Source organism: Molossus molossus, unplaced genomic scaffold, assembly GCF_014108415.1.
Source record: "Molossus molossus isolate mMolMol1 unplaced genomic scaffold, mMolMol1.p scaffold_m16_p_18, whole genome shotgun sequence".
NCBI classification, from domain to species: domain Eukaryota; kingdom Metazoa; phylum Chordata; class Mammalia; order Chiroptera; family Molossidae; genus Molossus; species Molossus molossus.
In genome coordinates, this window is record NW_023425353.1 from 5,004,170 (window position 1) to 5,031,435 (window position 27,266).

Sequence of the window (27,266 nt, forward strand, 5' to 3'; positions counted from 1 at the left end):
GACCAGAATCGAACCCGAGACTCTTTGGTCCATGGGCTGATGCTCTAACCGCTGAGCCAAACCTGCCAGGGCCAGCTCCTTTTATTATACTTTACAGTCAGCTCAGATACCTCACTTAGTTTTGGTACCTAGGTCCCTGAGCAGCAATTACTGAATGAGGAGAATTTTCCACTCCTTTAGCTTTGTCTATATTCCCTTCAAAATCTCCAAGGTGAGTGTGTAATTCTCCTCTCTTGCAGCAGGACTGCTGCCACACTGGCAGCCCGCTGAGGCGCGCGGCCTGCGGGCTGGAAACAAAGGCCAGTGCCTGACTTGCGGCTGCACAGGCCCTGGTGCGAGAGCAATGGCAAGGACAGAGCAGTTTCTGGGTCTGCTGAAACTGAAGTTGTAATGTCTATGGAGAAGTTAGGGCCTTTAAAAAGACCAAAACAATACCCGGCCAGTGTGGCTCAGTGGATTGAGCGTCGTCCCATGGACTGAGAGGTCCCGGTTCGATTCCCAGACAGGGCTCATGCCCAGGTTTCAGGCTTGATCTCCAGTAGGGGGCGTGCAGGAGGCAGTCAATTGATATTTCTCTCTCACATCGATGTGTCCCTCTCACTCTCCCTTCCTCTCTCTCTAAAAAAATAAATAAAAACATATTTAAAAAATAAATAAATAAAAAACAGAACAATCTCATCCAATAGGCTGGCCCAGAAATGGCGTCGCCTCATTCAGTTTCTCCATCTCAGAAGATGGAAGGCCACACAGTCAGCCAGGACTCAGCACGGGGTCCCAGGTAGTCACTGTGTTTCTGATCTGAGTTTGGGCCGTGACGCCAGCCCCTCGGCCTGCCCATCAGGGTCAGTTTCCTTCTGTGTCATGTTGTTAAAAGCCTTGGACGTGAACTGTTTTCAAATGGCATTTGGCTCCACAGGGAACCAGCCCATAGATTTTACTTTATTCCTTTTAGAATTTAGAGGGGAGTTCATTCCTTGTAGCAGAGGGCTGTAATAATTATTTTTTTCTTTTTAAACAGCTACATGAAAAACTTAAGCATATGAACTGTTCTAGCTCTTAGCGGGAGTGATGATTCTATGAGTGTATACGTTTGTGAAAGCTCGTCCAGCTGTATGCTTCAGATCTGAGCATTGGAGGGGAAATGTACGGAAACTAGATTCTAACAAGTCAGAATGGTTCATCACAGCACCTGTCTGAGGCTGGTTAAATCTGGAATTACTCCCTATAATCACCTCTAATTCTTTAGATCTCTTGAATCCCAGATCAAGGCATTTCCTTGCGGGAGGCTTGAACTCATTCCCTCTAATTTGTATTCTGCATCCCTTTGAAAGCAGTCATTCTAAGGCCACATACGGATAACTGATATTTACAGTCAGTGTCAGAAAGGCAATCTTCATCTTTGAGTCTCTTTATTTGCTAAATTAAATTTGCAATTAAATAAAAGTAGAAACATCTACCTGATATTTAAAGCTTATTTCCTCTAGCTTGTGGAAAAGTAAGTGTAAAGATGGAAAATATGACTTTAAAATAAAAATTCTTTGGTTCAATCCTTCATCATGTCTACGATACAGACTTCTAGCCTTAGATATAAATATTTCAGGATCAAGATGCTTTCATCTTCCTCTGCCTTGCAAGAAGGAGAGATTGGAAACAATCCTCCTTAAAGTAAAGCAGCTTTAATCATTGTTTCTCAATCAACTGAACTGTGTTGGGAAAAAAAAAAGTAAGAATCCTATAATCCCTGGTTTAGTTGTAATGAAATTGTCCAGGCTGAGAAGGGAACAGATGGATTTTGATTAATTTCTTCTAAGACCAGCAAGTATCAACCTCAATATTGTTTATAAACTTGTCAGGTAAATGTTATATAGTCATAAGAGGATGGAAACAAAAAGATATAAAATAAACATGGCTTTATAACTGAGTTATGAATAGTTAAAGGGGAATGTACTTAAGAATACAACACATCAGAATTTAGATCCATTGAATCATGGCAATCTTTTCAGATTTATTTCCTTAAAGAATAAAATATTTTTTATTTTTTCCCCCCAGGAGAAGATCTGTTGCCCCAGGTACCTGGTGAGGTGGGCCATTGCATCTGAGAGGTATGACAGTGAGGTGGGCCACTGCCTCTGAGAGGTATGACAGTGAGGTGGGCCATTGCATCTGAGAGGTATGACAGTGAGGTGGGCCACTGCCTCTGAGAGGTATGACAGTGAGGTGGGCCATTGCATCTGAGAGGTATGACAGTGAGGTGGGTCATTGCCTCTGAGAGGTATGACAGTGAGGTGGGTCACTGCCTCTGAGAGGTATGACAGTGAGGTGGGCCACTGCCTCTGAGAGGTATGACAGTGAGGTGGGCCACTGCCTCTGAGAGGTATGACAGTGAGGTGGGCCATTGCCTCTGAGAGGTATGACAGTGAGGTGGGCCACTGCCTCTGAGAGGTATGACAGTGAGGTGGGCCACTGCCTCTGAGAGGTATGACAGTGAGGTGGGTCATTGCCTCTGAGAGGTATGACAGTGAGGTGGGCCACTGCCTCTGAGAGGTATGACAGTGAGGTGGGCCATGCCTCTGAGAGGTATGACAGTGAGGTGGGCCACTGCCTCTGAGAGGTATGACAGTGAGGTGGGCCACTGCCTCTGAGAGGTATGACAGTGAGGTGGGCCACTGCCTCTGAGAGGTATGACAGTGAGGTGGGTCATTGCCTCTGAGAGGTATGACAGTGAGGTGGGCCACTGCCTCTGAGAGGTATGACAGTGAGGTGGGCCACTGCCTCTGAGAGGTATGACAGTGAGGTGGGCCACTGCCTCTGAGAGGTATGACAGTGAGGTGGGCCACTGCCTCTGAGAGGTATGACAGTGAGGTGGGCCACTGCCTCTGAGAGGTATGACAGGAGGGGCCACTGCCTCTGAGAGGTATGACAGTGAGGTGGGCCACTGCCTCTGAGAGGTATGACAGTGAGGTGGGCCACTGCCTCTGAGAGGTACGACAGTGAGGTGGGCCACTGCCTCTGAGAGATATAACAGTAAGAAGAAAGCAAAGAAGATTCAGAGAACTGGGAGGCTGTACCTGATGTTTGACATTTATGATTTTAGGATGATAATTAAAAACAAAGATGAATTTTATGAAGACATAATTTGGAATGTACTCAGACAATTCAGTTGTCACAGTTCATTAGTTTTATGGTTGATATTTAGGGTGCTGCGGACAAATTCTTAGCTTCCCCTGTCATTTGTGAGACCTCCTCACTCCTCCAGTCTGTCAAACAACCAACTGCAGAGAGATCCAGAGGCTTAGAGATTTAAATTTGACATTAACCTGAAATTAGAACTGAAGTCTAGAGAAAGGGGTCTGGCTGGTGTGGCTGAGTGGTTGAGCATTGACCCATGCACCAAGAGGTCACCAGTTCGATTCCTGGTCAGGACACGTGCCCATGTTGTGGGCCCGATCATGTAGGAGGCGACCAATCGATGTTCTCTCTCATTGATGTTTCTATCTCTCTCTTCCTTCCTCTCTCTCTCTAATATTAATAAAGAAATTAAAAAAAAATAAAGAAAGGGAAAAAAATCTGAGTGGCATTGGTCTCACATTTGCATAGGGTATGAAGTGTCTACCTCCAACAGAAAATCGATAACGGCTTGTTTTAGGATTAAGGATACTTCTGTCTGGCTGTGCCTTCTTCCCAGCATAATTTATAGTGCCCATTTCTTTCTGCCTGATCTATGAGATGGTCATAAGGCAGGATAATGAGAAGCTAGAAAAATTCCTTGGCAAGTGAAATGAGGGAAACTGAGACAAAACAGTTAAACAAAACTAAGCAATTAACAGCTTGCTAATAAATTGCAATATCTTATCTTCCCTAACCAAGGACACTTAGGAGAAGATGGTTTACGCCTCTCTTTTCCAACCAGAGAGTGAGTAGCTTACATTACTCTAGTCAAGGAAATAGATAACAGAGATCCAGTTGGTGCATTAGTGCCAGCCAAACCCTAGAACATATGAAGTCAGGGGAATAAATAACAACAACAACTAAAACCAGGCAAATCCAAGATAAAAGTCAAGCAGTAAAGCTGACCAGATAAGGATCCCAAACACTCCTATGTGCTCATTTTGATGCATCAGCATATTAAAGGACATACCTGCAAAGCTGTTGAGTATTCTGTTGACCTGGGACCTCCCCTAAAATTCCCATCTTTAGGAAATAGATAAGAACCCTCGAGACAATAAAAAACAACAACCAGTGCACACTCTTTTTGAGCACATCCATGACACCTCCTTCCTTCAGACATGTACTTTTGCTTTCTTTCTCCTAAGCTGTAAGGGTCCCCACGAGACTTCCAACCCAGGGGAGCTGTGGGCAGTGGCAGGTCATTCCCCTGAACCCATATTCAAGGACCCTCCTTTTGCCTCTGTAACTTGATTCCTGAGTCCATGCAGCCCAGTATGGCTCACTTCTTTTGCCTCTGTAACTTCCTTTCCTGAATCCACACAACCCAGTGTGGCTCACTTCCTCAGGTTTATTGTACAAATAGCACAGGAGGACACCAGCTCCATGCAGACAGCAGCCCAGGAATCACACCAATCCTTTCGACCTCACAAAGGCAGACAGAGGCCTTTACTGTGGAGCCTTCATGAGGGCCTGGACACCTTTGGGAACCTGAGTTGGAGCCTGAGCCTGAGTCTGAGCTGGAGCTACAGCCGCAGCCTCGGGCTTGGTTTGCCCATTGGCCTTGGACTTGATTGGCAGAGCCTGAGACCCTTGCTGATGCAGGCACAAGCACATTTCCAAAGCTTGGGGTGAGTGATGTAGGCAATTCAACAGAGCTTGCAGCTGACGCCCTTTGGGATCTTGGGCTTGACTTCCTTGGGCTTTATGAGGGCCTTGATAGCTTCAGCACAGGCGCTCATGGCCTTGGCATCGACCTGCATCTTCTTCAGGCCCTTCCTGTTATGCTTCTTGGCAAAATGCATGTTCCTCAGGAACTTGGGGGTCTAGTCTCTTAAGAGATTCATATCTCTGCAATTGGGGTTTCTTGATGCCATTTCTGTGCCATTTTTGGGACTGGTTGTGCGTAGTGTGGTTCTTGGACTCAGCCATATCTGCACTGAAGCCTGTGGCTCCCAAAGCATCTGGGATTAGGAAAAAAAGAGAACATGGCTCACTTCTGTTAGCATGACTTCTTTCCTGAGTCTAGGCAGTCCAGTCTATGCTCACTCCTATTGCTGGGATCTTGCCTCTTCTATCTTAAGCCCTTCCTTTGTTTCACTGTCCCCAGCTTTAATAAATGTCCTCTCAGAATCATCTGGACCCGAGGTGTGAAGTCTTTCCTACATTAGGTCAGAACTCACACATTCCGGATCTTGTCAGGGCAGATCTGCCTTGGTCTTGGTCCCTTTCTGGGGACAGTCACAGATCGAGAGCTCTCTGAGCAAATAAAATCCTAAATATAACTTTGAATATCATCAATACTTAACACATTGGCAATTAAAGGCAGAATTCATCACTAAAAATTCTCCTTTAAAAACAAAACAAATCCCAACCTTGTTTTTCAGTATTGGGATCAAGATGAGATCTTTGTGAGAACATAGAAAACATGTTTTCTCCTTCACAGCTGTCAAGTGGTACATTTGCATGAAGGAAAGCAGGGGTTAGTGATGAAGTGTATGACTGCTGTGCCTTCAGCCACTGGAAGGTGGTGAGCAGTCAATAAACCAGGCATTAATTTAACACTAGATACTCTAATGTTTCCCTTTTGTTATCTAGTCCTGTTAGCTGTGACTTGGAAATAGGATCTGCTTAAGGACAAGGATGCTGTGCTCACTGAAATGGAAACAGACTCTTTGGAAAATCTGACCCAAAGATCATGATTTTACCTTGATAGTAGCCCACCTCTGTCCATTTTCTGTTTGTCAGAAATGCTGGTAGAACAGGTGATGGCCTCTGTCAGAATACTGGCGGAAAACAACCAGGGCCAGCCATGCCATTATGCACAGCCACAGGCTCAGTGCCTAGAGCCCATGCTGCATTTAGGGGCCCATGAAAAGGTTTAAATTTTTTTCTTCATATGTTTTTATTGATTTTAGAGAGAGCAGAAGGAAAAGGGAAAGAAAAACATTGATTAATCAGCTGCTTCCTGCATGTCCCTATTTGGGATCAAGCCCACAGTTGGGCATGTGCCCTGACCAGGAATCAAACCAGTGACCTATCGGTGCTCAGGAGGACACACAGCCATCTGAGCCACACCGGCTAGGGCAAAAATGTTTTAATTCTTTTTAAAATCAGAAGAAAAACATGTATACAATCTGGCTTGGGTTATACTCATCTCTATACCAGTATAGTCATTATGTATAATTTTTAATATTTTTTGTGCAGGAAGGTACTCACAGAGGTAAAAATAGTAGTCTCAAAACTCATCATGCAAACTTGGAAACTGATGGCAACTCAAAGATTTTACCTGAAGAGAATGAAGCAAAGGGATTCTTTGCAAAAGTGTGGTTGGGTTAAGAAAACCATTAGGAAGTGGTGGAGAACCTAAGGCCCAGTGACCATGAGATCTGTCATCACTTTGGGGCCCGAATGTACAAGGGATGGGACCGCTGGCCAAACCCAACCAGAAGTCAGAGTGGAAGGGAGCCCGGAGGTTCAGTCCATACAGGCCAGACTCCTGGGGCACAGGGCAGGGTAGACAAGGGCAAAAAGTAGATTGGGCTGGGCGATGGGGTCATGAACAAAGAGCAACCAGTACTGGGATTCATATTCCAACCACTCTCTGCCTCTAGAATTTTCAAGGGCGTGTAACTCCTGCCTTTGTGTAGGATTAAAGGATCTATGCATAAATTATTTTTTAAACGTCTTTATTGTTAAATGTATTACAGATGTCCCCCATTTTTGCCCCAATTGACGCCCTCCTCCCTGCTTCCTCCCCTCTTTTGCCTTCCCCACACTATTGTCTGTGTCCATTGGTTATGCACATATATACATAAATTATAGAAGGAAGAACTTATTTTCTGTTTCAAAATGAAAAAGAAAAACCAGAAACCACCACACCGGATGTGAAAGGATAGGAGCTTATTAGGTGGCAAGTGACTGAACCTTTCTTGCTTTATCTGAAAGCACCTGTCATTAGGATTTCTGTTTCCTCTCCTGTCACAATCAGGGTTCAGCTCCCAGTCTAGTCCAACGAGGGGCCAGGCTAGAGAATTGGTCAAGAAAAGCCTTTGAGTCAGACTGGTTATTGAATAGCTTCATGACCTCCCTGTGCCTCAGGTCCTTTATCTGTAAAAGTAGGACAATAGTAGCACATGGTTCATAGGATGGTGGGAGGATGAAATGAAATAACAGATTAAATAAAAAAATATTCACACAGTGCTTATTATGAGCTAAGCACTGTTCTAAGTGTTTCATGGACGTGGGCTCGTTGAACCACACAGAGAAAAGCAAAGATTAAAACACAAAGAAAGACAAGCTTGTGATGGGATTATTTGAATGTCTGCATGCAGCTGTGCAAGACACTAAACTGCCACTGGATTTTCCACATCTGTGGATCACTGAATATTCCTAATTTTGGGGGGCTACTTAACCAGTTAAAGTGAATTTCCACCACTTGCAACCAAGAGAGTTCCAACAAAGTGATGCTATAGATATGTATGTGTAGAAACATGTATGTATATCACATATATTTATATATAGTCGTTAGCTAAATAAATCAAGGAAAATGATAGAATGCATAGGTAATTTCTCTAAACTTGTGGGGATGCTGCTTCAGAGGGTCTTCCATTAGGAGCCAATAAAGTGACCTGAATATGTTCAATACCTGTGGTGCTAGTGACAGTGTGTATCTCATTCCAAATAGTGCCACAGCCTCCCTGCGAGAGCAGTATTATATGATGCCCACTTTATGGAGGAGATGAGCACCAGAGAGCTGGAGTAACTTCCCCACAGTCAGTTAGCTGACGGCTGATTGAGCTAGGATTCGAACCCAAAGACCATGTTCTCTTCACGTAGTAAGAGGCTTCCTCTGTCTGTCGTACTCAGAGTGCAGGGGTGCATGGACCATGGAATTGAACTAGTATGGTTTTTGCCATCCTCTTGTTTCATACAAGGCTGGGGTAACTGCTAGAATGCAAAAGATGACGAGGTCAGAACTGTGATAGTGAACATAGCCCCAAATATTAATAAACTCTATGCAGCCATCTCTCCTGCAGAATAACTGAACCAATGGAGGCCTTTCTCTACCTGTTGCCACACACTGTGTGTACGGTAGTAGCAAAGCTCATGTTTACTTCTGTGGAAACTGACAGTGATGGTCTTACCATGTTATGTGCTTTGGCAACAGTACAAGTGGGGCCCAAAGGTCCAAATCCAGAACCAAATCCCTTTCTAATGATTTCTCTGTTAAAGCTCTTCCTGCCCTTATGGAAACAAAGGCAGGTCCTAGTGGTGGGTGGAGGTGGGCAGATGGTGGGGGAGCAGATGGATGTCCAGAGCCCAGCGCCTACCAGGGCTTCTGCCAGGGCGGGCATGGGATAGGAGGGGCTGGTGAGCCTAGAAGCTGCTTCTACAAGCTCCAGACTGAACGATTCTGCCTTTGATTCAGCTTTTCTTATGCCCTGAAATCAGGAATGAAGAATGAAGGAACAGCCTCAGACCTTGCCCAGCCCAGGACTTTCATCCCCTGGAGCCATTATCAAACGATTGCCTGTCACACTTTCTCTGACCTTCCTCAGGCCCAGCTCCTTCCTATTTCCTCGGGGCTTCCACAGCTTTAATAGAACACATATTTTTCTCTAATACTTTAAAAAATTATTTCCCTCTCTTTATAATTTGTCATTCTATTCTAGACTCCTGGAAATAAGAAAATACTCATAATTCCACTAATGTAAAATAATCATTCTTTTCTTTTTTAATCCTCACCTAAGGACATTGATTTTAGAGAGCAGGGAAGGGGGGGGATGAGAGAGAAACATCAATGGGTTGCCTCCTGTACGTGCCCCAACCGAGAGTCAAACCCACAACCTAGGTATGTGCCCTGACCAGGAACCGAGCCCACAATCTTTCAGTGTACAGGACGCTGTCTCAACCAACTGAGCCACCCAGCCAGGGCGAGAATCATTCTTAATATTTGTGCTCTGGTTATTTAAAAAAATTTTTATTTTCTAATTAAAATCCCATAACTCCAAAAGGGCAGCATCTCTTTACAGTTAGGTGACTCACACACAGCAGGTGCTCGGGCAATATCTGCTGAATCCAGCTGGCTGATCTGAGCACAGATCCAGTGTTGATTTTATCTTGCTTTTTAAAAAAATTTCCAGCCCAGCCCATGTGGCTCAGTGAATTGACATCCCATGGACTGATTCCCTGTTCGATTCCTGCTCAGGGCACATGCCTGGGTTGCAGGCTCGATCCCCAGTGCGGGGCGTGCAGGAGGCAGCCGACTGATGTTTCTCTCTCACATTGATGCTTCTATCTCTTTCTCCCTTCCTCTGTCTCTCAAAAAAAAAATCAATAAAAACATATTTTTAAAAATTTCCAATTAGTTACATCAGAATTGCCTGGAAACCTCAACAGTTAACAGATCAAGAAGAAAGAGACTCCTTTTAGTGACTGAGCTCGTACACCTCAGTCACCTGGCTTGTTCTTGCTGAGTCCTTTCTGTCTCTGCCTGTGTTTTGTTTTGTTCTGAGAAAAGCGTCACTGAGCTGTAACTCACACAGCACGGGCCGTTCCCTGGCCTCAGGGCGCTGAGGTCGTGCAGCGTCCCCACTGCTGGGTTTCAGAACACTTTCGTCACCCCAAGAGAAAGCCCACGCCCACCGACCGTGGGGCAGCCACCCCGTTCCCCTTCCCCAGCCCTTCGCTACTAGCCTGCGTTCTCAGGGGCTTCGCCCATGCTAGACATTTTAGATAAATGGAATTATACCATAAATAGTCTTTTGTGACGGGCTTACTTCATTTAATAAAACAGTGTTCTCAAGGTTCATGTGTAGCACACACCAGGGCTTCATGCCTCTTGTTGTAGCTCTGCCTGTTTCTAGGTGTAATTAGAACGAAGAGAAACTGCTCCAAGGTTGATCTGGAGCTTTAAGTCTAGCCCGCCAATCAGTGGGTGTCAATCACCTGCCATATGCTGCCGAGAAGGGTAACAAAATGCATCCCTGGGACATTAGACAGTTCTTTGTAATGAGTTCTGTCTCAGGACAGCTGAGTTGTTTCCTAACTGTATTTCAGAGGCCTGGGATGTTCTGTGTCTCGTGGCCTCGGTGATTCCCTGTGCATACTGTAAGGCCCTCATTAGCCTTCAGGAACGCTGCAGACGTTGGCTTTGGTTCAAAATTGTGCCCATGGTAGAAGAAATGTTTCTACAAACTATTTAAAATATTATTAAGCTGTACTCTTTTCCCTCTTAGAATTTATTTAATCTCATTAAACCTAAAAAAATGGCCAAGCATGTGTGTGAATCAAAACATAAAAAAGAATGCAAGCATTAAGAGGTAATGCACATTAACTGCGCTCTCTATTCTAACTGTTCAGACGTAAAGCAATATAAAATACTTAGATGTCATTATCCAAAATACTAAGGATGGGGGTGTTTTTCCTCGATAAGAAATTAATTGGTAATAAATTTGTTAGAGCATAAACAGAAGTAAAAACAAACTGTACCAACTTAATTTGGCTTCGGGGATAAGAACGAAGCAGATGTTGGAATTAGCATCTTTAAATATTATCCCTCTAAGTCAGCATTAGGAGAGAGATTGGTTGTGGAATTTTGCATAAGAAGCAGCAGATTCACTAAACCAAGGTCTCAGCCTTGACTATGTTTTGGAAACTCTGGGGTGTGCACAAAGCTGTTCTTAGAGACAGAGCTCACCATCAGGGACCACCCTAATGCCTTAGTGCTCACTGACTTGCGCATGACCCGTGAGCAGTAGACATACTAATTTTCTGAGTTATTTTAATTTTGGCAGTATGTGTGCTATCAGTGTGAGCACTAATAGCAAAAAGCCTGGGTCTTAGAGGACGTGGGTTTTAATCCTCTATAGCTAAGTAATTGTGTTTCCATCAGCAAGTCATAGAAATTCCACGAACACCAGTTTTGTCATCAGTAAAGAGGGACTATGGGAAGTTGCTCTGCATTCTTGGCAATGTGGGAAGTACTGTGGAAAAGTAAAAGCATTAAGGAAATAGTTTATTATTATCATTATTAATATTTATTTTTTCATTAATCTTAACCAAACAATATTTTTTCCACTTATATTTTTAGAGAAAGTGGAAGGGAGGGAGGGAGGGAGAGTCAGAGAGAGAGAGAGAGAGCGAGAAACATCGGTGTGAGAAAGACACATCAATTGGTTGCCTCCCACACGTGCCCTGACTGGGGCCAGGAATCAAATCTGCAACCCAGGCACGTGCCCTTAATTGGGAATCAAACCTATGATCCTTTGGTGCATGGGTCTATGCACTAACTACTGAACCACATTGGCCAGAAGGTTTTTATTTATTTTCTTTATTGATCCTAGAGAGAGAGGAAGGGAGAGGGAGAGGGAGAGAGAGAGAGAGAAACATTGATGAGAAAGAACATCAAGTAGCTGCATCCTGCATGCCCCGCCCCCCCCGGGGATTTAGCCCACAACCTGGGCATGTTCCCTGACCAGGAATCAAACCAGCGACCTCTTGGTGCTTGGACTGATGCTCAACTACTGAGACACACCAGCCGGGCCCAGAAGGTATATTTAAAGTCATCAAACTATGACTCAAACCAGTGAGATAGTAAATAGTTTAGATAGAACTCTCCAAATATCATTTTTCTATGTTGAGAACATTCCTTAGGAATTTATCCTAAGAAAACAGGGAGTATATGAAAATGTGCAACAGAGCTTTAACAATGATGGTAAAATATTGAGAGTAGCCTAAACATTTAGCAATAGGGGATTGATTAAATAGATTCTGTATGGCCATGTTAAGGAATGCTATGCCTCTGTCAAAATTTATGACATGTTGTGATGTAAAAATAGTAAAGAAAAAACATGGTATAATATATGGTTATATGGCCCTACTTTTTGGTATTCCAGAAATAAAATACACACACTGAAAAAATTGTGTGTAGATAAAACATTAACAATGATTATATCAGAGTAGGTAGAGTATCGATGATTTCTTTTTTTTTTTTTAATTTATTTATTTTTATTTTTTTCCTCACCCGAGGACGTTTTTCTTTTTCTTTTTCTTTTTTTTGTTCAGATAGAGTGGGAGGGACAGATAGGAAGAGAGAGAGAGAGGGAAACATCGACGTGAAAGGGACACATCGAGTGGCTGCCACCCGCGCGACCAACCAGGGCCGGGGACAAACTGCAACCGAGGTACATGCCCTTAGCGGGAACCGAACCCGGGTCTCTCTGGACCGCAGGTGGATGCTCTAACCGCTGAGCCAAACCGGCCAGGGCTCGATGATTTCTTAGAAAAATATTTATATGTTCCTAAAGTTTTCTGCATAAAGATCATATAACTTTTATTAGAAGGATATGTGTTTAATCTCAATCTATTTCACTCTCTCTCATTCTGTCTCTTATCTACCTCTACCTCAACCTCTACCTGTACCTCTACCTGTACCTCTACCTCTCTACCTCTACCTCTACATCTACCTCTATATCTCCCCTCTCCATTTTCCTTTCCCTCTATCTTTCTCTCTCCCTATATCTCTATCTATTGTTCTATCTCATTGGCTTTCAACTAGTGACAATTTTGTCCTCTCTCCACCCCCTTTCTCTGCACCCCAGTGGATACTTGGCAATGTATGCAGTGTTTTTTTTTGGCTGTCACAATTTGGCAGAGCTACTGGAATATAGGGAGTAGAGGCCAGGGATGCTACTAAACATCCTACAGTGCACAGGGCAGCCCCCACAACACAAAGTTATCTGACCAAAACACTAAGGTTGAGACGTCCTGCGTATTTCCACACTAGATCAGACTTTCTGCTGTTGGTCTTGCACAGTTTGGATAAAGCTGTCCACAGTGGTCTCTCCCGATGACATTCGCCAATTTGCCTTTTTATTTTTTCTTTTCCCCCAAACGACTTTCTCTCCCATCCAGCCTATGGAATCTGTACTTCCTCCAAAAGCTAGAGAGGAGACTATTTTTACCCAATCTGTGGTTTTAGGTATGCTGTGACTTTTTGATATTAAAAATTGGGGTTTGTGGGGCTCAGAAAGTTTTGAAAACTACTGTGTCTGACTAGGGTTTAAGCAGCCTAATTTTAAACTCATAAGCCAGGGCTTTATCTCTGTTTTCTGAGTTTTGCTTTGGCAGATTTTCCCCTAGAGTTGTAAGCATAATGTGTAGCTGCTTGGATTTGTTAAAAGCAAGAATAGAAAAAGGGATAAGGGAGGAAAAGTAAATACAAGGGGCTATTTAAAAAGTCATCTCAACACATATTTTTGTTCCTTAAAATTTATGTCAGTGTATGCTAATAATGAATCATTCTTTACTTTTTTATTATATATTTTGTTTAGTTTTGAAACAAATAGGTTTTATCAGTTATATTAGCAGCATCCAATTCCTACTTCCCATAGTCAATATAAAGTATATAATAGAGGGCTTATTAATTTTTATTTTCATCTTATTTTTTTTTTAACCCTCACTGAGGATATTTTTTCATTGATTTTTTTTTTAAGCTAGAGTGGCAGGGAGAGAGGAGGAAACATCAATGGGAGAGAGACACATCCTTTGGCTGCCTCCCGCATGACCCCGACTGGAGTGAGGGAACGATTGAACCTGCAACCCAGGTACATGCCTTGATTGGGAATTGAACTGGTGACCCTTTGGTTCACAGGCCAATGCTCTAACTGCTGAGCTAAACCAGCCAGAGCTAGAGGGTTTTTTAAAACTAAGAGTTGACTAGCTAATTCATTCAGCAAATATTGTATTGCTCACCTATATGAAAAGCATGATTTAGTTCTGAAAATACAGTGGTAAATCAAAATATCCATTGCTTTGTTTCTTTTTACCTTTTAGCCCCTTCTTTATGAACTTTTTTTTTTTTTTTTTTTTTTTTAGATTCCACATATAAGAGAGATTATATGGTATTTATCTGTCTCTGCCTGACTTATTCCACTAGCATAATAGCCTCAAGGTCCGTCCATGTTATTGCAAATAGCAAGATTGCATTCTTTTTTATTGCTGAATAACATTCCACTGTAAAAAGAACACATTTCCATTATCCATTCATTCTTCATGCCTCATTGAACACTTAGGTTGTTTCCATATTTTGGCTATTGTAAATAATGCTGCAATGAACATAGGGGCGCAAATATCTTTTTCAGTTAGTATTTTTGCTTTTGTTAGATAAATACCCAGAAGTAGAATTGCTGGATCATAGAGTGTTCTATTTTTAATTTTTTGAGGAATCTTTATACAGTTTTTCATAATGGCCATACCAATTTACATTTATGTCATAGGGGTCCCTTTTCTCTATATCCTTGTCAACTTGTTATTTCTTATCTTTTTGATAAAGCCTTTCTAATAGGTGTGAGGTGGTATCTCATTATGGTTTTGATTTGTATTTCCCTGATGATTAATGATGTGGAGCATCTTTTCATGTACCTTCTGGCCATCTGTATGTCTTCTTTGGAAAAATGTCCATTTAGATCCTCTGTCCATTTTAACAATCAAAATATTTGTTTGTTTTGTTTTTGCTATTGAGTTTATAAATTCTTTATATTTTTTTGGATATTAGTACCTTATCAGATATATGATTAACAAATATGTTCTCCCCTTCAGAACGTTACTACAAATTTTGTTGGTTTCCTTTGCTGTGCAGAAGCTTTATTGTTTAGTGTAGTCACACTAGTTATTTTTCTTTTTGTTGCTTTTGCTTTTGGTGTCAGATTTTAACAACCATTGCCAGTACCTTGATCAAGGAACTTACACCTGTGTTTTCTTCTAGGAGTTATATAGTTTCAGATCTTATGTTCAAATCATTAATCCATTTTGAGTTAATTTTTGTGTATGGTATAATACAGTGGTCAAGTTTTACTTTTTTTGCATGTGTCTGTCCAGCTTTCCCAACACCATTTATTGAAGAGACTGTCCTTTCCTCATTTTATGTTCTTGGTCACTTTGTTGTAAAATAATTGACCATATATGCATGGGCTTATTTCTAGTTCTCTATTCTGTTCCATTGATCTATGTGTCTGCTTTTATGCCAGTGCCATGCTGTTTTGATTACTATAGCTTTGTAGTATAGTTTGAAGTCAGGTACCCTCCAGCTATCATTTTCTTTCTCAAGATTTCCTTGGCTATTTGAGTTTTTGTTGTTGTTCTGCTTTCTTTCATACACATTTTAAGATTACTCATTCTATTTCTTTTAAAAATGCCATTGGAATTTTGATAGAGATTGTATTGAATCTATAGATTGCTTTGAGTAATATGGACATTTTCACAACATTGATTCTTCCAGTCCAATAAATTCACTTTACATTTTACTTGTTGTTGTTCAAAAGCCTTAATAAAATGTTAGAATATTCTTTCTGTACCGCAGGCCGACGCTCCAACCGCTGAGCCAAACCGGCCAGGGCTTTTGTTAGAATATTCTTAATTCTCCAGTGGCAACATCAACTCAACATGGAATCTTATTTATCATGACTGGTTGGAAGTGTTGCCTTGGGAGTCACCCTTTCAGCCTGGCACCCACTCCTTGATATTCTCCACCTCTTTCTCTTCAGCCTGGCCCTATAAGCCAGTGCTAATTTGCAAGGTTTGTTTAGAAATTCATATGCAAAAGAATGATACTCTTGACGATGGCTGCTGCAGGACCTAAGGGAGGGTGAGTGTGTGAGAGAGGGAACAAGTGTGTGAGTGGACGTGAAGGTGGACAACCAAAGCTGAGCAGTGCAGAGACGCAGAGCAGAAGGTTCCTGTGTTGTGGATGGAGCATCCAGCTACCGTGGTAAGCAGCCATTCAGGGCACTTCTCCCTGCACCGCGGGGAGGTCCCACCATTTTGGAAGATCCAGGGTCTTCCCTGGGAGGAGGCAGTGGGAGCAGCTAGGGCCCAGCAACCTGAGCCTACCAGTGCACCTGGCACCATCGAACCAGTTGACACTCTGTGTAAACACAGACCAGTGTACAGTAGTGAAGCTCCTGATGTGCTGGTTGGTTGCAGAAGCCTCAGACGCCCGGAGGCCAGTATCACCCCCATAGTAGCAGCCTAATCAGAGCTGAGATACACCCCCAGCAACAGAGGCTGGGGAGCAGACATCCATCCCCAGGCAACAGAAGCACAGACCAGCAGCTGAGACCCATCCCCAAAAACTATAGCAAAAGCTGACCAGGAGTTGAGCCCCATAGGGCAGCAGCACTCCCCAGCCACCAACAGCGGGACCTGGGGCTCCACAGAGGCCTGTGTGGTCCAGTAACCCACAAGTGCAGTGGGAAGCCGGAGCCCTAGAGACTGGTGCTATCCAGCTGCCAGCCCACAGGAACTGCAGGGTGTGGTGCACCAGAAAGGCCTGTGTGACCCAGCAGGGACTGTGCGATCTAGTTACCCACGGGACCTGCAGTGTGCTGAAGCACCAGAGAGGCCTGCATGACCCAGCAGGGCCTATGCCATCCAGTTACCCGTGGGACCTGCAGGATGCTGAAGCACCAGAGAGGCCTGTGTGACCCAGCAGCCCATAACATAGGCATAGAGCCTGGTCCCCAAAGGGACTGTGTGATCCAGTTACCCATTGGGACCAGCAGGGTGCCGGCGCACCAGAAAGGCATGTGCGACCCACATAAGCACAAGATAGGCATAGAGGATGTGAAAATGGAGGTGGAGTGAATGGAAGCTACACAGACAATCTCCCAGGACCAAACGGCAATTACAAATAAAGTAAAGATAAATCCCCAGAAAAAAGCAACAGAAAAGCAGCAGGACAGGTCCATACAACCAGGGACACTCGTAGGATCTGCGGAGGTGGGAGAGGATGGCGGGCAAGGAGCCCACGGACAGCAGCAGTCTTAGCTGTGAGCAGCACCCTTGGGGAATAAAGACAAAGCCTGCTCCACAGCACAGAGAGCTGGGACAGAGCGCTAAAATAGCCACAGCCACTCACCTGGGGACTATGGCAGAGGGAGGGCAGACTGGGCTGGAATTCTGTGGGGACACCTAGGATTTGGAGGGCACTCAGAGTTTTTGCTGAGTTGTGGCCACAAAGGACAGTGGCCAGTGTGCTCCTTCTTTAAGCTGTGGGGAAAAGCAGCAGCCCCCCAACCTCTCCACCCCAGAGATTCAGCCTTTCCTACATGAGGCAAAGCAATGCAAATTGAGGCTCATTAACAACCAGCATCTATCCCACCTTCTGGAAATCCTCTTATGAAGAACACCAGGGCTACATCCCAAGGCACTGAGAAACTGAGACTAACAGCCTCTAGGAAAAAAGCTAGAGGATAACTGAACCTTCCCTGGGCTTGCATATCTATCCAGGAAAGTAATTCTTGACAGTGGTGTTTAATGTGAGCCCACCCAGGCACATCTGAACCCAGCAGAGGGAGCCACAAAGAGCAGAACACCAACACCTACCAGAAAAATTTGGCAGGCTTCAAAACCCACTGAGACAGCCAAAATTGTAAAACAGAAACAAATCTCAAATGAAAGAACAAGAGAACTTTAATAAAGATGAGATAAATGAAATGCAGCTAAGCAAATTATCAGAGGTAGAGTTCAGAGCTGTGATCTTGAGGAAGCTCAACAGCGTGAGTAAGGTCATCAGCACCATGAGTAAAGTTATAGAAACACTGAAAACCAACCAAGTGGAAATGAAGAATGACATAGCAGAAATTAAGAACACATTGGAAGGACTATACGGCAGAGAAGAGAAGGCTGAGGACCGGATCAGTGAATTAGAAAATATGGTAGAAAAAAATCAACCAATCAGAAAACCAAAAGGAATAAACAATTAAAAAACAGGGACACACAAGGAAAAAATGGCGGCAGAGTGAACGGAAGCTACACAGACCGTCTCCCAGAACCAAACTGGAATTACAACAATAACACAGACAAATCGACGGGAAAAACCAACAGAAAAGCAGCCTGCGAGGACCATATAACAAGGGACACTGACTCCATCCCGGTAGGCTTGCGAAGGCGCGAGACGGGGCTGGGGGCCCACGGTCGGCAGCTCGGCAGCGGCCTCAGCTGGGAGCAGCGCCCTCGGGTCACACTCCCAGGCGGCTCCACAGCGCAGCCGGGACAGAGGCTGAAACAGCCACAGCCACTCACCTTGGGCTCCGGCAGAGGGAGGGCGGACTGGACTGGAGCTGTGTCGGGACACTTGGGATCTGTAGGGCGCTCAGAGCTTTGTCTGAGTGCAGCCACTCAGGACGGTGGCCACATTGCTCCTTCCCAGGACTCTGAGAGAGGCAGCAGCCCCTCCCTCGGAGATCCAACCCCACCCTGTGGGCCACTGAAGTGCTAATTGAGGCTCACTAACAACCAGCATCTGCCCCACCCTCGGGAAATCCCCTTGTGCTAAGCACCTGAGGGAGCTTTTCAATCAACTGACAACCCAAAACTCACCAAGTAACCTAGACTGCTAGCCTCCAGGCAAAAAGCTAGAGGATAACAGTACCTTTCCTGGGCTGGCAACTTTAACCAGGAAAGTAAGACTTGACAGTGGTGTTCAACGTGGGTCCTCCCTTGCTCATCTAAACACAGGAGAGGGAGCCACAAACGACAGAACACCAACACCCACAGGGAAAACTTGACAGGCTCCAAAGCCCACAGTGATAGCCAAAATGGTGAAACACAGAAACAGAAGCCAAATGGAAGAGCAAGAGACCTCCACCGAAGATGAGATCAATGTGGAGCAATTAGGCATGTTAACAGAGCTAGAATTCAGAGCCATGATCTTGAGGAAGCTGAACAGCATGAGTAAGGACATAGAGACACTGAAAATAAGCCAATTGGAAATTAAAAACCAACAAGAAGAGATAAAAAATGATATATCAGAAATGAAAAACACATTGGAAGGTTTAAAAAGCAGAGTAGAGGAAGCTGAGGACCGGATCAGTGAATTAGAAGACAGGGTAGAAAAAATCAACCAATCAGAAAAACAAAAGGAAAAAATTATTAAAAAACAGGAAGACAGCTTAAGAGAACTATGGGACAACTGAAAACGTAATAATATTCGCATCATAGGAGTCCCCGAAGAAGAAGAAAATGAGCAAGGGATAGAGAATATATTCAAAAAAATAGTGAGAGAAAACTTCCCTAATTTGGTGAAGGAAGAAGGTATTCAAGTTCAAGAAGCACAGAGAGTCCCAAGTAAGAAGAACCCAAACAGGCCCACACCAAGACACATAGTAATTAAAATGCCAAAGAGTAATTAAAGACAAAGAGAGAATCCTAAAAGCAGCAAGAGATAAGCAACAGGTTACCTACAAAGGGAACCCCATAAGGCTCTCAGCTGACTTCTCACAAGAAACACTACAGGCCAGAAGAGAATGGCATGAAGTAATCAAAGTCATGAAAAACAAGAATCTGAATCCAAGACTACTCTACCCAGCAAGGCTATCATTCAAAATAGAAGATCAAATAAAAAGCTTCCCAGAAAAAAAAAAGGCTAAGGGAATACATTAGCACCAAACCAGCACTGCAAGAAATGTTAAAAGGAATGCTGTAATTAGCAGTAGAAATGGGAAGAAAAATAGAACCACACTAAACAAAAATGGCAATAAATAAGTACATATCAATAATCACCTTAAACGTAAATGGATTGAATGCTCCCATAAAAAGACACAGAGTAGCTGATTGGATAAGAAAGCATGACTCATCTATACGTTGTTTACAAGAGACCCACCTCTCAAAAAGAGACTCACATAGGTTGAAAGTGAAGGGATGGAAAAAAATTTTCCAAGCAAATGGAAAGCAAAAAAAAGCTGGGGTAGCAATTCTCATATCTGATAAAGTAGATTTCAAAATGAAGACCATAACTAGAGACAAAGACGGCCACTACATAATATTGAAAGGATCTATCCAACAGGAAGATATAACCTTGATAAACATATATGCACCCAATATAGGAGCACCAAAATATATTAAATATCTTCTGGAGGACTTCCAAGGAGAAATCGACAACAATATAATCATAGCAGGGGACTTCAACACCCCGTTGACAGCACTGGATAGATCCTCTAGACAAAAAATTAGCAAGGAACCAGAGACTCTAAATGAAGCACTAGACCAAATGGATTTAATAGATATCTACAGAGAATTACACCCCAAAACTACAGAATACACATTCTTCTCAAGTGCACATGGGACATTCTCAAAGATAGACCACATGATAGGACACAAACTAAATCTCTACAAGTTCAAGAAGATTGAAATCATATCAAGCATCTTCTCAGATCACAATGGCCTGAAACTAGAAATCAATTGCAACAAGAACATGCAAAGACATTACAACACATGGAGGCTAAATAGCATGTTATTAAACAATGAATGGGTCACCGAGGAGATCAAGGAAGAAATTAAAAACTTCCTGGAAACCAATGAAAATGAACACACAACAACACAAAATCTATGGGATGCAGCGAAAGCAGTTCTGAGAGGGAAGTTCATAGCACTACAGGCCTACCTCAAAAAACAAGAAAAATTTCTAATTGACTGTTTAACCTCACAACTTAAAGAATTAGAAAGCAAACAAAAAGAAAACCCCAGAGCAAGTAGAAGGAAGGAAATAGTAAAGATCAGAGCAGAAATAAATGACATAGAGACAAAAAAACAAAACAATTCAAAAGATCAATGAAACAAAGAGCTGGTTTTTCGAAAAGATAAATAAGACTGGCCCTGGCCGGTTTGGCTCAGTGGGCGGAGTTTCCACCTGCAGTCCGGAGAGACCCGGGTTCGGTTCCCACTAAGGGCATATACCTCGGTTGCAGTTTGTCCCCGACCCTGGTTGGTCATGCGGGTGGCAGCCACTCGATGTGTCCCTTTCACATCGATGTTTCCCTCTCTCTCTTCCTCTCTCTCCCTCCCACTCTGTCTGTACAAAAAATGGAAAAATGTCCTCTGGTGAGGATAAAAAAAAAAAAAAAAAGATAAACAAGATTGATGGACCCTTAGCTAGACTCACCAAGAAACAAAGATAGAGAACCCAAATACACAAAATCAGAAATGGAAGAGGGGAAGTAACAACCAACACCACGGAAATACAAAAGATCATGAACAACTACTATGAACAACTATATGGCAACAAATTCGACAATCTAAGCGAAATGCACAAATTTCTAAAAACACACAGTCTCCCAAAACTATTCCCAGAAGAGATAGAAAACTTGAACAGACCAATAACAACTAAGGAAATTGAAGAGGTAATCAAGACTCTCCCAGCAAACAAAAGCCCAGGCCCGGATGGCTTCACGGGGGAGTTTTACCGAACATTCAAAAAAGAACTAACACCCATTCTCCTCAAACTATTTCAAAAAATTCAAGAAGAAGGAAGACTTCCAAACATGTTCTATGAGGCCAGCTTAATTCTAATTCCAAAACCAGAAAAAGACACTACGAAGCAAGAAAACTACAGGCCAATATCCCTGATGAACATAGACGCCAAAATCCTGAACAAAATATTAGCAAATCGGATCCAGCAATACATCAAAAAAATTACTCACCATGACCAAGTGGGATTCATTCCAGGGATGCAAGGCTGGTACAATATTTGCAAATCAATAAACGTGATACACCACATAAACAAAATGAAGACTAAAAACCACATGATCATATCAATAGATGCTGAAAAAGCATTCGACAAAATCCAGCATCCATTTCTGATAAAAACGCTCAGCAATGTAGGAATAGAGGGATCATATCTCGACATAATAAAGGCCATATATGAAAGACCTACAGCCAACATCATACTCAATGGGCAAAAACTAAAAACATTTCCATTAAGAACAGGAACAAGACAGGGATGTCCACTTTCACCACTCTTATTTAACATTGTACTGGAAGTCTTAGCCACAGCAATCAGACATGAAGAAAAAATAAAATGGATCCAAATTGGAAAGGAGGAAGTGAAACTGTCATTATTTGCAGATGACATGATATTATACATAGAAAACCCTAAAGACTCCATCAAAAATCTACTAGACTTAATAAATGAATTTGGCAAAGTAGCAGGATACAAAATTAACGTGAAGAAATCGATGACATTTTTTTCTTTCTTTCTTTTTTATATTCTCACTAGAGGACATTTTTCCATTTTTTGTTCAGATAAAGTGGGAGGGAGAGAAAGAACCATCAATATGAAAGAAACACAACGAGTGGTTGCCACCCACACTACCCAGCCAGGGCCAGGGACAAACTGCAACTGAGGTACGTGCCCTTAGCAGGATCTGGTCCTGGGTCTTTCTGGTCCACAGGCCAATGCTCTAACCACTAAGCAAAACCGGTCAGGGCTTGATGGCATTCTTATACACCAATGATGAACTCAAAGAAAGAGAAACTAAAAAAACAATCCTATTTACCATCGCGGCAAAAAAATTAAGATACCTAGGAATAAACTTAACCAAAGAAATAAAGAACCTATTCGCATAAAACTACAGGTCATTGAAAAAAAAAAAATAGAGAAAGATATTAAAAAGTGGAAGCACATACCTTGTTCATGGATTGGAAGAATTAACATCATTAAAATTTCCATACTACTCAAAGCAATCTATAGATTCAATGCAATCCCCATCAAAATACCAACGACATACTTCACAGAACTAGAACAAATAATTCAAAAGTTTATATGGAATCAAAAAAGGCCCCGAATAGCTGCAGCAATCTTGAAAAAGAAGAACAAAGTAGGAGGGATCACATTACCAGATATCAGGTTATACTACAAAGCCACTGTACTCAAAACAACCTGGTACTTGCACAAGAACAGGTATATGGACCAGTGCAACAGAACAGAGAACCCAGAAATGGACCCAAGGCAAGATGCTCAATTAATATTTGACAAAGGAGGCAAGAGCATACAATGGAGTAAAGACAGCCTCTTTAATAAATGGTGTTGGGAAAATTGGACAGCTACATGCAAAAAAAAAAAAAAAAAAAAAAAATGAAACTAGACCATCAACTTACATCATACACAAGAATAGACTCAAAATGGATAAAAGACTTAAATGTGACTCATGAATCCATAAAAATCCTAGAAGAAAATGTAGGCAACAAAATTTCAGACGTCATACACAGCAGAATTTTCACTGATACATCACCTAAGACAACAGAAACAAAAAGAAAATGAACACATGCGAGTACATCAAACTCAAAAGCTCCTGCACAGCAAAAGATACAATCATTAAAATAGAAAGGAAACCCATTGTAGGGGAGAGCATAATAGCCAATAATATATCAGGTAAGAGATTATTTCCAATATATATAGAGTGCTCATACAACTCAACAAAAGGAAGACAAAGAACCCAATTGAAAAATGGGCAGAGGAACTAAATAGACACCTCTCCAAACAGAACATACAAATGACTAAGAGACATATGAAGAAATGCTCATCATCACTAATCCTCAAAGAGATGCAACCTCTCTTTGAGGCATCACCTCTCACCTGTCAGAATAGCCGCCATCAACAAATCATCAAACAACAAGTGTTGGCCAGGGTGTGGAGAAAAGGGGACTCTAATACACTGCTGGTGGGAATGCAGACTGGTGCAGCCACTAGGGAAAACAATATGGTGTTACCTCAAAAAATTAAAAATTGAACTTCCATTTGACCCAGTGATCCCACTTCTAGGAATATACCCTAAGAAGCCTGAAACACCAATCAGAAAGAATATATGTACCCCCATGTTTGTAGCAGGCCTATTTACAATAGCTAAGATCTGGAAACAGCCCAAATGTCCATCAGTAGATGAATGGCTAAAAAAGCTGTGGTACATATACACAATGGAGTACTACGCAGCTATAAGAAAGAAAGATCTCTTATCCTTTGAGACGACACGGAGGGACCTGGAAAGCGTTATCTTAAGCGAAACAAGCCAAACAGATAAAGACAGGTATCACATGATCTCACTTATTTGTGGAATATAATGAACATAACAGTCTGAGGAATGTTGTAGTCCCAGAGATGTGGAAGTGGGGTACAGACTGATAATCCCCAGAAGGACCGGGTGGTGGGGGAGAGATAAACCACAGAACTTATATGCATGTGTGCATGAACAATGGACATGGACAACAAAGTTGGGGACTGGGTGGGGAATGAGGGGGAGGGAGGAATCAATGGGGGAAAAAGGAGAAACGTCTGTAACAAAATAAATTAATTAATTAAAATTAAAACAAATAATCAAAATAAAAAAATGATACTCTTGAAATTATTATGATTATGTTTATTATTTTAATCTTTATTTTTCAGCCTGAACCCAATGTGAGGATTATGCAATGGAAACATGGCAGGAAAATTACCAAGTCGTAGACAACAAACTATTTGAAATCGCTTTCATCTTATGGCACCTAGAAGCATGACCACTGTTATATGCACACATTCTACCTCAGTTTCTCTTCTGTTGATGGAGCACGTAGTGTGCAGCGCTGTAGCCCTTCACTTGGCAGTCTCATTCCCAGCCATTGCTTCAATGAATATTCCTCCGACTGTAAGTAGATGTTCAAATCCATGTCTCCAGCATAGATCTTTCTCTGATACTCAAAGTTCGAGGTAACTTAGAGTTGGAGATGATGTGTTCTCAACTTAGAGGCTTTCTAGCTTGAAATATCACATTGAGAAAGATCAGGTAAGTTCTCTGAACCTCGGGTTTTCATCTGTAAAATGGAGCGAATGAAGACAGAGTAATAGAGTTCAGCAACAATGAGAAAATGAGATGACGTAGGTAAAAGCACGCATGCGTGAGCCCTTTCTTACCTGGATGCCCTGCGACACTGCAGCACTTCTGGGCCTGGAACTCCCAGGAGAGCGGGCAGCAGCTCACTGAGCCCATCTGTCAGAGGCGACGCGATCTCAGAGCTGGGCTTCTTTCTGCTCCGAGCTCCAGTTTCTGTAGTCGGTTCTTCATCATGTCAGCTGCACATTGCCCACAATTGTCTGTCATGTCGTACAGTTCAGCTGCCCCAAGTGAATGGCTCAGTCCCTGGGGCTCCCATTTTCCATTCCCATAGGGAAAGTCTGAGTGGCCCAGGCCATATTTCCAGTCAGGCCGTAGTCAGAGGGATTGTATACATGGACAATTCTTGGCTTAGGAGCCCAAACGACTCTAAGTAGCCATTGTCGTGTGGATTGTCCCATCAGGCAACAGGGGGAGACTCCTGCCATGTACGATAGGAATTCATAGCCCCGTGCTTGTGGTGGGACCGCTGTTCACCTTCCTCTGCCTAACCTGGGCATGCAGATGGCTTGTGAAAGAAACTGGGACAGGTTTCTTTAATTGGGAGCAAAAGGATAATTCTTGTTGCATTTAGTGTCACATGGCCAGAGGATATGGCTTAGAGATTTTGAAGGGCATTTTCCCTGCCTTATGGAAGAATACTCCTCTTGGTAAAAGGGAATGAGGCCAATCACACAAAAAACAAAAACACAAACAAAAACAAAAGCTAAGAGATGGGGAAGGCATACATACACACTCATGCCCGCCCCTGAGTACCAGTACCCAGTTACACCTCTGGAACATCTCAGTCATATGAACAGATAGCCTGTCAGTTTGTGTAGAGTCTCTATTACTTGCAATCAAGGATTCCGGCTAGCACACTTTCTCAAAGGGGATGTTTGCAGAGAGGCAAATGTCTTGTACTGTACCTTTTGTGAAATACATGGGGTTGGAGGTCTGCTGATAGATTTGGCTTCCCAAGTGGGTAAGTCTCTGATCAAGGGTATTCCAAATATCAGATGTCCAAGTGAAGCCTCTTAAATCCTACTTTAGCATTTATGACCTTTTACTAAATAAAGTTGTTCCAAGGTAGAAGCAAAAAATTCAAGTCCAAAAATAAAAGTCAAATGGCATATGGTTTTCGTGGCCTATATTAAAATAGGACAGATGGAAAAAATGTTGGAATAAAACCAATACTATTTTTCTGTGTTGTCTAGAATTCTGCACTAGAGGTCTAGGGGAGAAACTGGGACAGGTCAGGAGAAAGCATGGTTACTTTCTCCATCATTAGTTCGCCACAATATCAACCTGCATGATACAAACTTAGCATATTCAGAACCCAAGTCCAAAGGTAGCTGACTATCTATCTCCTTCTCTTCACTACCATCTTCCTCCAGGTTGAGTCTTTTTCAGGGGAAGCTGAGTTGGTGAATAGGGAAGGAAGAGAGTCTCAGTACATCATCACTCAGTGTGATGTGAGGCACCGCCCCTGAGAGGTGCAGAGTTAGAAGGGAAGACAACATTAACAATGTAGCAAGGCTAGGCCCACTGTGGGATATGAAAGTGACTGCAAACCCTGTGTTTCTCAGAATAGCATTCTCATCAACCTAGCGCTGGGCAAGAACTTCTGCCAATAGAGTCACTTCTATTTTCACTTGACTTTGTTGTGCCTCACCGTCCTGATTATTACCTAAATTATTACGATTACCATTATACTTTTCTTTAATTGGAATCCATGAAATCACTGGCTTGATGTTCTTCTTTCACTTTTCCCCCAGTATACATTAAAATAAATTATAGCTATTAAGAAAATTCTTCTGTGTTTCAGCTAAAATCATCTTGCAGACAATTTGTGGGATGCAAAGCACATTTTGGAAAATATTGGGTTAATACATTCTTTCTTGTGTTGCTGCACAAATGTGTTACAAGTACGATAGCTTTATATCCGGGTATTATTAGCAGACTTCAAAAGCATCATGTGTCAGAGTCCAGAAGGTAAGAACCAAGAAGTTTTGATGGCTCACAGGGGTTAAGAAAAAAATAATTCCTTGTTTGTTTTCTTTCTCCCCTGCTAGACTGGCAGCCCTGTGAGGGTTGGGTCTGTGTCTATCTTGTTCAGTGAATTCTAGCAGGTCTCAGAGAGCCTGGCACATAGAACACACTCAGTAGGTATTTATTGGAGAAAGAAAGTATGAGCTGAATAAAGATCCCATCCAGGTCATCATAAGGGATTATGAATGTCTTTAAAAACTGCACCTCAAGTGCTTAGCACACATAGACAAAATGTAAAAAAAATTATCTATACAAAAATGTGAAGTCTAAGTCTGGTCATTTGTGTACAAATTGAATCACAGCTCACATTTTAAGCTTTAAAATGTTGCCATTTTAGATTGATTTGGAACTTCTGTTGTTTGACAA

General features: G+C 42.5%; 1 pseudogene; it reads right to left on the reverse strand.

The window, feature by feature from the left end:
• Positions 1–4,614: 4,614 nt before the first annotated feature.
• On the reverse strand, positions 4,615–5,097 carry LOC118633510 (annotated as a pseudogene).
• Positions 5,098–27,266: the final 22,169 nt, after the last annotated feature.